The 13,200-nt window shown below is 45.8% G+C and overlaps 1 protein-coding gene across 1 annotated transcript in view; it reads right to left on the bottom strand.

The window, feature by feature from the left end:
* Positions 1–13,200, bottom strand: part of LOC111227408 (fibrosin-1-like protein) — a 280,643-nt gene that overhangs the window by 2,080 nt on the left and 265,363 nt on the right. The window lies entirely within an intron of this gene.

Raw genomic sequence — 13,200 nt, 5'->3', positions numbered from 1 at the left:
ACTAATCAAAGGCGCAAGTGGTGGAATTTGTTTTAAGCGCAGAAACATCACATGCATAGAAAAATCTGAGAAAGAAAACGTTCACACACGGATGGAGACGGATAGAGACAGAGGAAGAGAGAAGACAGCCTGGTGCAGATGAGGCTCTCTAGGCGGCTCTAATCTACAGCTAAGACGCAGCAGTACTTCAGTCAGAAGGCTTACTAGTGCCGCAATTAAAAAAGCTCCACGGGCACTCTCAACGGTAACAAAAAATGAGAAGAGCCGGGAGCTGCTGTCAAGCCAGTGAGAACTCGATATGCAGCCTACTAATGGAATATCCAGTCCCTATTAACAGCCTGCTTAATCTTTCAAGGATCCTAACACCCATAAAAAGACCAATAAAAAGGCAGGGCAGAGCTTTTATTTTTTTATTTGTTGAGCTCCCCCTCCCTTGCTCCTTGCAGTTTATGGGAGAACTGGGGCTGGCTAAGGTGTCACGATTTTCAAATGAATTCTGGGGTCTGGGTGTATATAGACCTCCAGATTTATAGGGGTCTGGGATTTGGATTAAACTGTCAGGCTCTCTTCCTGCAAGCGAAAGAGAAAGGGGAAGACTGAAGGCGAAGACAGAGAGACAGACACCGACAGACAAACAGAGGCGAAGAAGCAAATATCCACAGTCGAAATGTCGCCGTTGGGTGATGTTGCCGTGGCAACCTGTTCTCCCAGACACAATGTGAGGCGAGTGATACGGAATGAAGTCTCACTACGACCACTAGGAGATAGAGAGGGGCTTCTAATACTAATGCTGGGAAGCCAGGGCCACAGCGAGCACCGGGTTATCTTAATGATGATTCTAATGGGCTCTAATGGAGGCAGGGAGGTATCAGCTCAGACCAACCCATCCCTCATTAAAATCCCTCTGCAAGCTAAGACACTCTCACACAAAACACACGCGCATCCACAAATGGATGCAACAGAAAATGGACACAAAAAAAGTTTTCATTCTGGGCGCATTACACACACACACACACACACACACACACACGCACACACACGCATGCACACACACGCACAAACACAAAGAGTCGCAACGTCTTCATTTTGGTGAAGGGCAGTGCACAGCGAGAGAAATCTGGTAGAGAAAAATCTGCTAGAGAAAGGCTACATCATTCCAATAACAATAATAATTTCATGCTAGGATGTGTAGTTGTTATGTAAATATACATTCAGAGTTAATGTGTGATAGCTACTTAAACTACAGGTGCTCCAGCTTCTTTAGCAGCATACTGCAAGTCAACAGTGGCGAACAACTGATGGCAGAAAACACTTTTACTCTGAATACCCTTACCTAACAGATGACTTTTTCACCATTTTTATGAGTGCAGCAGCCATTTTGAGTGTAAACGAACGCACAGTGATAACAAGATGACAGGAATGCCTCTCTGACACATGTCACCTACCGGCTATATGTAGCAAAATCACTGCTGTTTTTCAACAAACCTTCGCCGCAAAACCACACACAACTGTCAACTGCAGTTTCAAGCGTTTCAACAAACTGACAAATTTGGCATTGTTTTGTTCTTCTTCTCCTCAGGACATGGAAGACGCTTTCCCTGCAATCACATACTGAGGAAAACAGTAGGCAAGCCACAGGCAGTCATGTGAAACAAATGCCATACGAGTGTCTGTACAAAAAATGTGCTGTCCTGAAGCCCTGCCCCACAAACCTGAGCAGATGGTGTGAGTGAGTCAGGCAGGTTGGAGGGCAGCCCGGTGGTGGGGGGTGGCACCCCCCCTCCCACCTCTCCCGTTAGCTGGGTTAGTGCACCGGGGGGACAGGGACATTCCCTAGGGGGGTGTTGGCAGGTCTGCTCACCAGATGACATCTCATCCCACTATTGATCTTTTTATAGTTGTTCCTGCGGCCCTGCTTACTCAGGAGAATTGGGCCTTGCCCTGTGCGCACGTGCCTGCGTTTGCAGTGATATGGGGTTGGGGGATGGAGGGATGGAGAGAGGAGAGAGGAGGGACACGGGGACTAAGGTAACAGACGGACAACAGGCCGCTGGGATTCACTGGTGATGACTGATGTGTCCAGCGGGGAATCTGGGGTGAACACAGTGTCGCTACACAGCTGTTCCTGCCTCCGATATCCTTCACTTGTGACCCTGTTTGTCCCAGTGGAACATCTGGAGACCTGGCACAGATATGGTCCTCTGTGGCCTTTATGCAGCCAGATGGCCCAACTCTGAATGGCTTGGACCAGTCTGGAATGGCTTGGCCCTGAGTTGGACTAGGATGGGCTAATTGTCATTATCCAGGAGACCTCAATAAAGGATAAAATTGCTCCTTGCTGTGACCAGGATATCCCTCTAAAGCACGGTCTGTTGACACATGACACATCAAGAACACAATGCAGAAGCCCCAGAGGACAGCTCTGCACACTTTCAAATGCTTTACAAATCTGTAGCCTTTAAACAGCATTCACTTTGAAGCTTTTTTAACCACTTTATTTGAAACACACACCTAGTTACCTGCTAAATGGACCCAATGACCTCATCAATGAGACGAGGGCCCTAGAGAACATTCTCATCTGGCCTCCATCTAAAACCCTCAGCAAACGAATGCTGTTCATGCAAACCAGTATGTTACATAAATTACCTGCTCAATGCTGACACCGACGCCAGTGTATACAACTGCCATGGAAATAGAACCTGTATGCAAAAAGCCTTTTCAGATTAGATACGAGCGTATGCAAATTCTCCTGGTGACGGGTGGGGGTGGGGGTGGCGGGGTGGGGGGGTGAAGAGAAGCTTAAGGCCACTGGGTGTTCTCATTTACTAGGCAAACACTGCGGTTCACTCGCCTTCATGGCTTTGCCAAAGCATAAACAGTCAGGGCACTGATAAAATAAGGACATGAGCAGATAGATATATAAATAAAACGGCATATCTGCTGAAAGACGTTGGAGGATGCAGAAGGTATGTGAGAATGCACGCTGCCTTGATCCGTCTCCTGCTGGCTCTGGTTGACAGAATATTCTGCTGCTCTTGACGGTTGAGCTCACAATGATTTGGTTTTTGTACGTCTCTAGACAAGCAATCTGCACACAGCCAAGGCTTAGCTCACGAGTGAGTGACTGTGGAAGATGGCTATAACAGATACCAGCAGAAGGCAGGAAACCGCAGTCTTGCCAATCAACACTTCATTGCCGTGAGGTATTCAGTCATAAAAAAAAAGGTGGGGTGATTTCAACAAAATGATTTGTATGAGAGGAACAGAAGGGCTGAGCAGTGTTGAATCATTGTGCTAATAATAAAATCATAGGAGAAATTTGCAATGGCTTGCTTTCCCTCACACTATTTAATCTGCCTCGAGCATCTCCAAGCTGGTAACGAGGGGAGCCAAGGCGACGTTTTTGCAAATCACTCAGAGATGTTAATGGGGGAGTGGACGAGCAGAAAGCTGGCCAAGATAGCTAAAGAGTGGGGACAGCTGGCACGTTTCAATTATTTCTCTCTGTCTCTTCGCCGCAGCTGACAAAAGGAGTGGATGGCAGCAGAATGGGGATGGGTGTTAAGCTGTAACACGTTTACAGTCAAAGCCCAGGCATAAATTGAGAACCTAATGTTCATTTCAGAGAGCTGGCAGCTCAAGCTGTGGGATGAATCAGTTTTTCCTGCGCATATCGGATCCCAATTCAAACTCCAGCCATATGGTACAGGACACATATGCCGTTCACCTCTCATGGCACATATACCAATGTTGTGGGTGGGAGGAAAATGGTGGCTGAGAGAGAGAGACAGAGGTCTAGATGTTGACTGTCCAAATCCTTTTATGTCATATACGGTCCAGTGGTGCTCCAAAACACTGTTAAACCGTCATTAACCCCTGGCTATAATGTTGTGTAGAGAAGCAAGACGCCTCCATCATCCCCCCACCCCCCTGCAGAGCTGCTTCCAGCAGAGCTCATGTGTTCTGGGACAGCCATCAGTCTCAGCTTCTTATGAACACAGCCGGGTCGTCTAAGGTCAGCGCCACTGGGCTGTCCTAAATAAAAGGGTGGACATCTTGGAACTTTCAACAGAAAAGCTCAAGTCTAATGGTTCCTCTGACATGGCCCACCCTGCCAGCCTGGAATTTGACCCCTTTCACTGTCACTGACCCGGGTGACCCCTCTTACCCTGAGGCCACTGAGGACAGACAGCCAACAGGCAGGGAAAGGGAGGGGCGATCTGAACTTTAAGGATGAATTTTGTGCTTAAAAGAAGGGGAGCCTTCAGGACTTACTTGTGCAATGCTGCGAGCACTAGCCTTATCATTTCATTAATTAGCCTGACACGCCCGCCTTATGGACTTGAACGCCGCAGTGGCAGCTGTCTCAATTGATTACGGCAGTGGACGTGTTGCTGCAATTATCGAGGTGACTGGAGACAACGCCTGCCACTTCTAATAAAGGACTTAACTCCTGCTTCCCACATCACAGCACAGCGGTGAGTGGACAGTAGCAGCCTCCCCGTGTCTCCCATACCTTTAAGGCCTTTTCAGAGTCTCTCCATGGGCTGCTGTGGGGCTCAGTGTGGGCTGTAGTTCTCGAGCAGCGTGTCAGCTTTACTTAAGCTCGCATAACGCCTGAACAGTATCACTTTGGTGCCCCACAGGAAACCATCCTCTTTTAGCCCACCAGCTGGCTGACAATCCATAGAGAATGGAAGGAAAGGAGGTAGGAAATAAAGAGAGAGTGAGAAAGAAAGAGATATAAAAGACACAGACTGGGAGCTTTTGCCAGGAAGCTTCAAGTCCAAGCAGAAATGGAGGAGGTAAGTGCTCAGCAATGTAAACAGAGGCATTGCTTTCCAGCCTCATTTCATGTATGAACATGCATGAAGCCCACATGCCTCTAAGTGGATATAATATTATCTTTCAGTGCCGTACTGATTACTCCTCAATGGAATGGAAATGGCTGGGTGAAAATCCTTCAACAAATCCTAAGTGGCATGACAGTGGGCTGAAAGAGCCTGCATGTTTTTCTTTTCCTCCTCCTCCATCTCCATTTTCACTCCCCACTCTGAAAGCAAAGCAACAATTGGAAGCTGACAGCTCCTAACCATTCTCTATGCCTCATTCACTGTTTTGACATATGCAGCCTTTGCAATTTAGTGCCATGAAAGGGGAAGGACAAACATCTTTGCCGACATATCATATTTCCTAAAGTGTTTTGCAGATGCAGGGGTTTGTCGCCATGAGTATCACGAGCTGTGGTTTCGACTTAGATGTTGCTTGAGCTACTCACCTGCTTCATGCAAATACAGCAGCCATATTTGTAATGTCATATAATACCCTCTGATAGCCAAGAATGCTGAGGCAGCAAGCGGTGCTTTTCTATAGGTGGCAACAGATAAAAACAAATATTTCTGTATCAACAGCTGCCAGAGAGCGAGATCATCAATCAGCCACCACTTTTCTTCTTCTTGTCATGTTTACATGTTGAAGCATCCTGTTATTACAGGCCGAGGCCGCTGATCTCCACAATGCTGATCAAAGTTCAGGGCTACTTGTCTTGTCATTCAAGAGCCTGTCAGTGTGCCATCTCTCACACTGTACATTACAACATACCAGAGACATTTCACTGCACAGGGCAGAACAAATAAAAAACAACGAACCAATCAATGTTACCAACCGATCTGTAACCACAGCATCAGCTAACAGCTGCAGGAAAAATATTGTACCTAGTTTAACTTTCCAAAATGCAGATGATTCAGTCAATAAAAATGACATTCATGGAGCCCAAGATGACATCCTTCAAATTGCAATTTCAATTGAAATAATTTCTCTGAGCCACAGTCCAAAACCCAAAGACATTCAATTTACAAGGATATAAAACAGGAAACTCTCACATTTGAGAAGCTATAACCAGTGGAGGTTTAACTGGATAAATGACTTGAATGATTAACTGATTATCAAAATCAATGTTAATTATATTCTTAATCATTTCAATAAATAGATTACTCAATCATCAGTATAAAATATAGTTAAATATAGACCACTTAAAATCTATTGAGAATTTCTTATTTACTGTTTCATATAGTCTGCAGCAAACTGTAGAGCATCTCTCTACATGATCTACAGGGAGGGTGGATGTGATAGGGTCTATTTGTCTAAAGATAGCACCCCAGTGTGCATCAAAGTGCCTGGGGTTAAGTTTCACATATCTGTAGCCCCCAAGAGAAACACACTGTCCGGTATAGAGCCACTGATGTAATCAATGCCTCTTCTATAGGAGGATCTTGCTGCTGAGCTGCTCCTGGGGTGCTGCTGGATAATTAGGCTTACAGATGGAAACCCAGCAGCTGTTGAAGACTAGACTAGAGCTGCCATTTTCCCCTTCTAATGGCTACATGCCAAAAGAGCTGCGTTCTTATGAGCTACAAGCCTTTTTTCTGCGGCAGCCGGAGCTTGTGATATCTGAAAGTAGACTTTTGAAAAAAAAAAAATCTTGTTTTCTTTTTTTTGGGCCGGCGATGAATTACATGTCAAGGCTGATGACACACTTGGAGGACCAAGGTGGAGATGTTTGAAATAGCTCTCATACAGAGCTTAGTTAGACAAACACACACAAAAGCCTCCTCAAACCCCCCTCCTCCCCCCCCCTCCTCCCCCAACTACCATGTTCTCACCCGCCACAGGAAAAGAATGACAATTGGAGGGTGTATCAGGTTCGCAAACATTCAATGTCCTTCCTTGCACCCCATTCATCATTCTTGATTAGAGAGACAGAGAGCATGACAGAGAAAGAAGGATAGAGTGACCCAGACTGGGGGAGAAAGAGGGAGAGAGAGGTTAGTTAATAAGGCAGAGGAGAGCAGAGGGCAAGGAGTTGTGTCAGGTAAACTAATGGAGACAAGGCCTGGATCCTGACCTGTGGGGGGCTGCTGCTAACCCAAACCTACCACTGTGTGCTCCCATCTCCTCTAAGCCCTCGCCACACATGCAGGCGGGCACCGACACACACACACACACTGAGATGTAGGAGAATCTGGGTTTGGCCTCCTCAAGTGGACAAGGAACATAAAAACAGCCTGGACATTTTCAGGGCTCTTATGAGCTGCCGCATTTCGCTGTGGTGTTCCAAGTGTGGCAAGTGCAGAATTGATTTGTTTGGAGTGTGAAGGCGGCGTGTCAGTTTGGGGAAATGTGTGAATGTGAGTATGTCTGTGAGGAAAGGGGGGCGCATGGTGAAACAGGAGCGAAATTGGACTCCGAAACGAGCCAAATCGCTTGCGAGATGAAACAGACTACACCAGGAGAAAAAAAAACCAAAAGAAAAAAAAAAGAAAAAAAAAAAACAAAACAAAAAAACAACAACAACACAAGGCCCCAGAAAAGTGTCGAGCAAGGCAGGCTGGCACAAAAGCAAAAACAGAAACAAAACAAAACAAACACCCTTTTCTTTCTGCTCGACATATTTCAGACTACAGATGACAAAAACAACACTGAAAGAGTTAGAGGAATCAAAATCAAACCGCCAAATGTGTCTGGCTGTTTCATGAATCCGTGTCGAAGCGGAGGCTCCACACCACATCAAACCCTGTAAATTCTCCTGAAAGCCTCCTCTCTCCCTTTAGCAGCCAGTGCTTAGATTATTGTGTGCAGCTAAAAGGTAAGTGCTGGGGGTGTCACACTTGATGGCGTGTTTTAAGCACCATAAAGTATCAAGACCCAGATGGCTCATCCTCCCTGAAAAACATGTCCACTCTACCTCGGCTCCAGTAGCACCTGCTACCAGGATTAGGTCAGTGCTACGCCAACCCAGCACACTAATACAGTGTGCCGCAGCTGATAAGGAGCACAGGGCACTTCAGCACTAGCCCCGCACTTAACAGCTGATGAGTCAATACCTGTATCATTAGTGATAGCAATAGCTGTATATTGATCTTTTCCGAAAACACACGCAGCCATGATTTTGATGCAATTTGTCAGTGGTAGGCTACAACAGATGTGGTCTCTTTATGGTTGTTATCAGTGCTGATAGTTTTAGACTGAGCCTGAAGAGAACTTGTATTTGTTCATGCTGCAAAATATGTTTAGATGTTACATTTTGTGCCAATAAAGTCCAAGTTTTTAAAGCTTTGACACGTAAACTTGCCTCAATTTAGGTTATGGGATTTTTAAAAACAAAGACTACCGTACTGATCAGTGCTACATTTTTTATGTGATCAATGAAACTCTAGTATAAAGACATGGAAAAAAAAAATCTTCGAACAAAAGCAAGACCATATATCAGACTAACCCTGGTAGATACTGCTGCGGGAGCTCTGTACACAATTCTCCATGGGTCGTGTGGCTTTGGAGCAGTCTCTCTCGCTCCTTCCCAAAGCAAACAGCAGTGAAATCCCAGTCCTGCTGCTGCTCACCCCTCAACACACAGCAGCACTGACCCAACAGCCAGGGAGGCTGGAGCCCATGCTCTGCTGAATGGGGTATTACAGTCAGTCAGAGGCCATTAGGGGCCCCACCACCAGGGCCCAGTGCAGGGAATTCACCAGTAGCCAAAAACAACAGCCAAACAGATGACCGCTTGAATATTGGAGGAGACCACACTGTGCATGCTCTTTTTTTTTTCTTTTTTTAAACCACTCTGAAACAGCCAAATGCAGGCCCCTGTGTCTCAGCGAATTACCGCTTGTCTGTTAACAAACACTGGGACGATTAATGGCGCTCACGCCCAGTGAAATACAGGACAAAACACAAGCCCCTTCTCAGCAGTTCGTGTCTGGTTACTGCTTTCACCATGTGTTGAGTTCAAGGCTAATAGCTAAGCTCTATAGCAAACCTCTCCAAACCCAGCCCTCTGTCAAACATACTGTACTAGTCCAAGCCTGTGGTAATGCTTCTAGACAGAGTGTCTCTGATAAGTCGCTGATAGAAACATGGATGCTAATATGCTACCACTGGAAAGGTACAGGGCTCAGAAATACTAAACAAACAGTAGAAGAGGACCACCCATCTAGAAATACTTGGAAAATACTTCATATGGCAGGCTGATATTTGTGTTTGATCTGGGATCGTGTTTCCTGGGTTCATCTCCTTTCTCCCGAGAATCCTCTCTGGCACGTTCTTCTGATGCATGGATGTCCTTGTCCGTCATGGAATCTGAAGCATTTTACATCCGCTCTGTTCCTGGCGATGGTTTTTCCATCTTTATAAGCCTGTGTGAACTGCTTCCCAAAATGTCCAATCCATTACAAGCATGTTTGTAATATCCATCTAGGCTGACGACTGTCCCCCTGCCAGAGATTGTACATTATCCAAGCGTCGTGTTTGGCCACAATCGCCTACCATCTGGCTTTGTCAATGAGCGTTACAGCCTCATCTGCAAACAACATTGGCTCTGAACCGCTCAACACAGATGAGCTTAAAAGTGGGGAACTGGGATCTTCAAACAAATGCAGGGCGAGGGGAGGGGGGGCGGGAACCCACTCCTGCTGGCAGAATGGCTGGAGCTGGGAATAAAGGATTAAAAACAAGAAAACCTGCGAGTGATCACAGACGACACGCTTTACATTTCAGGCCTGACAGCAGTGATAAGACGCTGGTCATGTATTCTCACAAGTAAACAATGAAAATGCCTTCTACACTGCAGCTGGCTGTGCCTTCATTGGAGGAGGAAGATTAAGATTAGACAGAAGATGTGATGAGAGCTATTGCTCTTGAGAGTCATCCTCTCTAAATTCTGTGGTTTATCTCCTCTAAAAAACAAACATTAAAAAAAGAAAAAAAAAACAGAGGAAGCCTGCATCCATTTTCAACAGTGGCTTTTGTTGAGACTGGAGTCAACTTATCTTTCACAGGTTGGTCAGCTAACTGACGGTGCTCCATCTCATCTGTCAAGTTAAGAAGCCTCTGGTTTCGTCACTCACTGGTGACTAATCAGCGTGAAACGCTTGGTTTATAGTGAAGAAGTTAGTTAACTAGACCACAGTCAGACTGCTGCTGAGAGGGGTTAGGTTCAGCATGTAGCCTTGTTGTCATTTATTGAACTCTGCAATGCTTTTCAGCTCAGCCAAAAACTCATCAATCAAATAATATCTCAACCATTTGTCTCCATTACAGTAATCCTGTTTCCTGGTCTCAACATTCAAAATGTCTTCTCCCTGCTATGTGCTTGCAACTGATAGCCACACAAATAGAAATGTCAGCTGAGGTGTAAGTGTCACATCTGAGTTACAGCCACAGCAAAAATTCACATGTGCTTTTTTTTTTCTTCTTTTTTTTCTAGTATGGTGTGCAACACTGCTGATGGTGTGGTGGCTGAGGTGCAGTAGGTGAGGGGTATCATGCACATGGAAAGGGCAGGGTGGCAGTAAGCTGGCATTTCATCATTTAACCTGAGCTGAAGAGACAGCACTGAAAGGCCTCAGGGGAGCACGGGTCTCTGGTGTGTATAGGAGAGGACATTGAGGCTTCACAGTAACGCTCAGTATTGAAGTGATTCAATATATTCACTTTGACTTTATCTGATACACTGTGATGCCGCCTCTGTATATGCCAACCTGTTCTGCACAGTCAGATAGGAAACACAGCTCAGGGATGACACACCTGCTATTATAAACTGAAGATGTATACTGAAAGTTCAGCAGACAAAATGCCGGTCATGCCCCTGACAACTTATCCTAAAACTCCCTCATGGCCTTTAGTGATTTTGTAATTGCTCCCTCTCCGCAGCTGAAGCTGAATCCATATTCACTCAATGAACACAGAGGCACACAATGGAGCCTAATCACACAGCTTTCAATGTGACTCCCATTTTCTGTCACAATAGCTGATCACCACCCACGGGCTTGCTGAAACAGATGACAGGCACTGATAGGACTGACTGACAGGTGTCAAGCGTTCTGACATGTTACGGCCAACATAAGCGGGAGGAAGAAATACACTGACTATGTAACACAGTTTCTATTTTAAGATTGAAGCTCTACCGGTAGTGGCCCAATACTCTAAACGGTTAATATTTCATGCACGCTGGGCTCTTTGCACAGAGCAGACACTTTTCTAATGGACATAATAGTGCTCTAAAGGGGCCGCAGAGTGCACACGGGGATAGCATGACATATCAGCAATGACTTTACAAGCCGGCTAATTGCTGTGCATAGAAAATCAGTCTTTGAAAACAGGCAGCTTGTCAGAATTGGTGCAGTTTGAAATCACTTCCTGAATCATACAAAACCAAACAATTCCCTCCCGTCAGCTTTTTGAGGTGCCAGGCCATAGAGAGGTTGTGGGTAATGTGGCCTGGTCCCTTTGACTGTCTGCCGCTCGACATAAATAGTACATGACGCTGTAATTGTAATTTAAAACGCTATAAATATTGAAGAAGAATTAAAATAATTTATGGAACACCGCAGTGTAACAGGACGTGTGTGTGTGGGTGTTTTGTCTCCTTTCACTCCACTCTTGCAGCGTACAGTGAAACGATGGGCAGCAGCGGTGCAAGCTGGGAATTCTATAATTGCTTTTTCTGTCCCTGAAGCAGGCCTTCCTGCTTTAAATCAAAAAAGGCAATCTCTGTCAGTAATGGCTCAATTAATAATTAAACACATGTCTTATCTCCGCCAAGCTCCCCCTATTTATTTTCATCTCTCCGACAGGGATGGCTGCACAAACAGCATTAACACTATCAATAAAGGGAGCATTATTATCAGCCCCTTTCTCCAAAAACAAATCACCCAGCTCATAAGCTGTCCCATGTCTGTGAACAGTAATAACAAAAAGATGAATAAAGAAACAAGCCATAGCCATAGCCAAGTGTTTTTTCTTCCTGAACTAAGAGTGCTAGCTAACCCCTCTGCCTACTGTATTCTGCAAAGAGTTTGTACCTTTTTAATATTAAAATGAAATCAGGAAAACAGATGAGCTGCCGTTCAAGCTCAGTAACAAGTGAGGCAGTCTTAGGAGCAAGAGGAATTTTATGCATCCTAAACTCCCAACCTCGAGCTCCGTTTTGCTCACAGCGTGACTGTCACCAAACCTCAACGCACCAGAGCTTGACCATAAGTGTTATGTCAATACAGGAACATTGTTCTTGTTGATAGAGAAAGTGTTTCCTGCAAGCTGCCTGGACTTTGTCAAACAAATCACAGTAGGTACTGCAGGGGAGATTCACCAGGCTTAGATTCCACAGCAGTGATGGCTGCTTTCAATTCCAGCACTTGCTAATCTGGCCGTGTGAAGCCTCCGGAGCCCTTTTGTTTTTCCCAGCAACATGTCTGCCCTCCAGTCATATAGTCTGCTTACTGGCCAGCCAGCCAGCCACACTCTCCATCTACCTCCACTCTATCCTGATTCAACAGCGGTGAAAAGCTGATTAGTTGGTCAGAGGGTCAACCTCCATTCATTATTTAATGGGTGAGAGGCTGCAAACAGTCAGGCCGGCCGCCGAGGTTAGTGATACATTACACTGACCTGGCCAGAAGAGAGCTGCTTGGCCGAATACAAACATGCTCTCTCATCTACTTCACTATGCCTGAGCTGCCCTCAATCCCCCCTGCCCCTGACCTTGCCGCTCCCTCTCCAATCACCATCCTTCCTCCCTTCTCTGGCATTCAGAATCCGGCAGGTGAGACTGTGTTTCATTTCCCTGTAAGCTTGCACTGCAGGAGCAGGCCTGTAGCTATGGCTGCCCCAGGTAACGGAAGAGGAGGAAGAGGAAGAGGAGGTGGAGGAGGGGGAGGAGGAGGAGGCCATAGTTCTTTTTATTGACACGCAGCAAACAGCAGTGGCGGAACAAAGGCCACTCAGCACCTATTGAGAGAGCAGGGCTGCAGACAGGGTGGTTGATTAGTGATTCGACACGGGGACCCTGGACTGTGTAGCACATAATGAGAGCTTAGGGAGCAAACCATGAGCCGATGGGGGAAGGAGGTACAGTGGAGGCGGGACAGAAGAGGGGAGAGATGGGGTTCAACCATAAGGAATTGATTTCCCACAACAGCAGAGATGGATATATGAGTAAAAAGGCTCCATAGAAAAAAAAAACAAGGGTATGGCCAGATCCTAAATCCTTAAGCTACAACATTGGCAATGTGTTTATATATAAACAGTTAGAGGATAAGCCCTAAATCCACTGCCAAGCTAAATGGTTTATGCATCTTTTTTGTTTGTTTACTTCTATGTCAATTAAGCAAATTGGTCCGACATCCCTGACGAGCAAGGGAT

This window comes from Seriola dumerili, unplaced genomic scaffold, assembly GCF_002260705.1.
Source record: "Seriola dumerili isolate Sdu_G_001 unplaced genomic scaffold, Sdu_1.0 BDQW01000017.1, whole genome shotgun sequence".
NCBI classification, from domain to species: Eukaryota; Metazoa; Chordata; class Actinopteri; order Carangiformes; family Carangidae; genus Seriola; species Seriola dumerili.
Note: the sequence above shows the minus strand (reverse complement) of the source record. Positions and strands in the feature narration are given on the sequence as shown.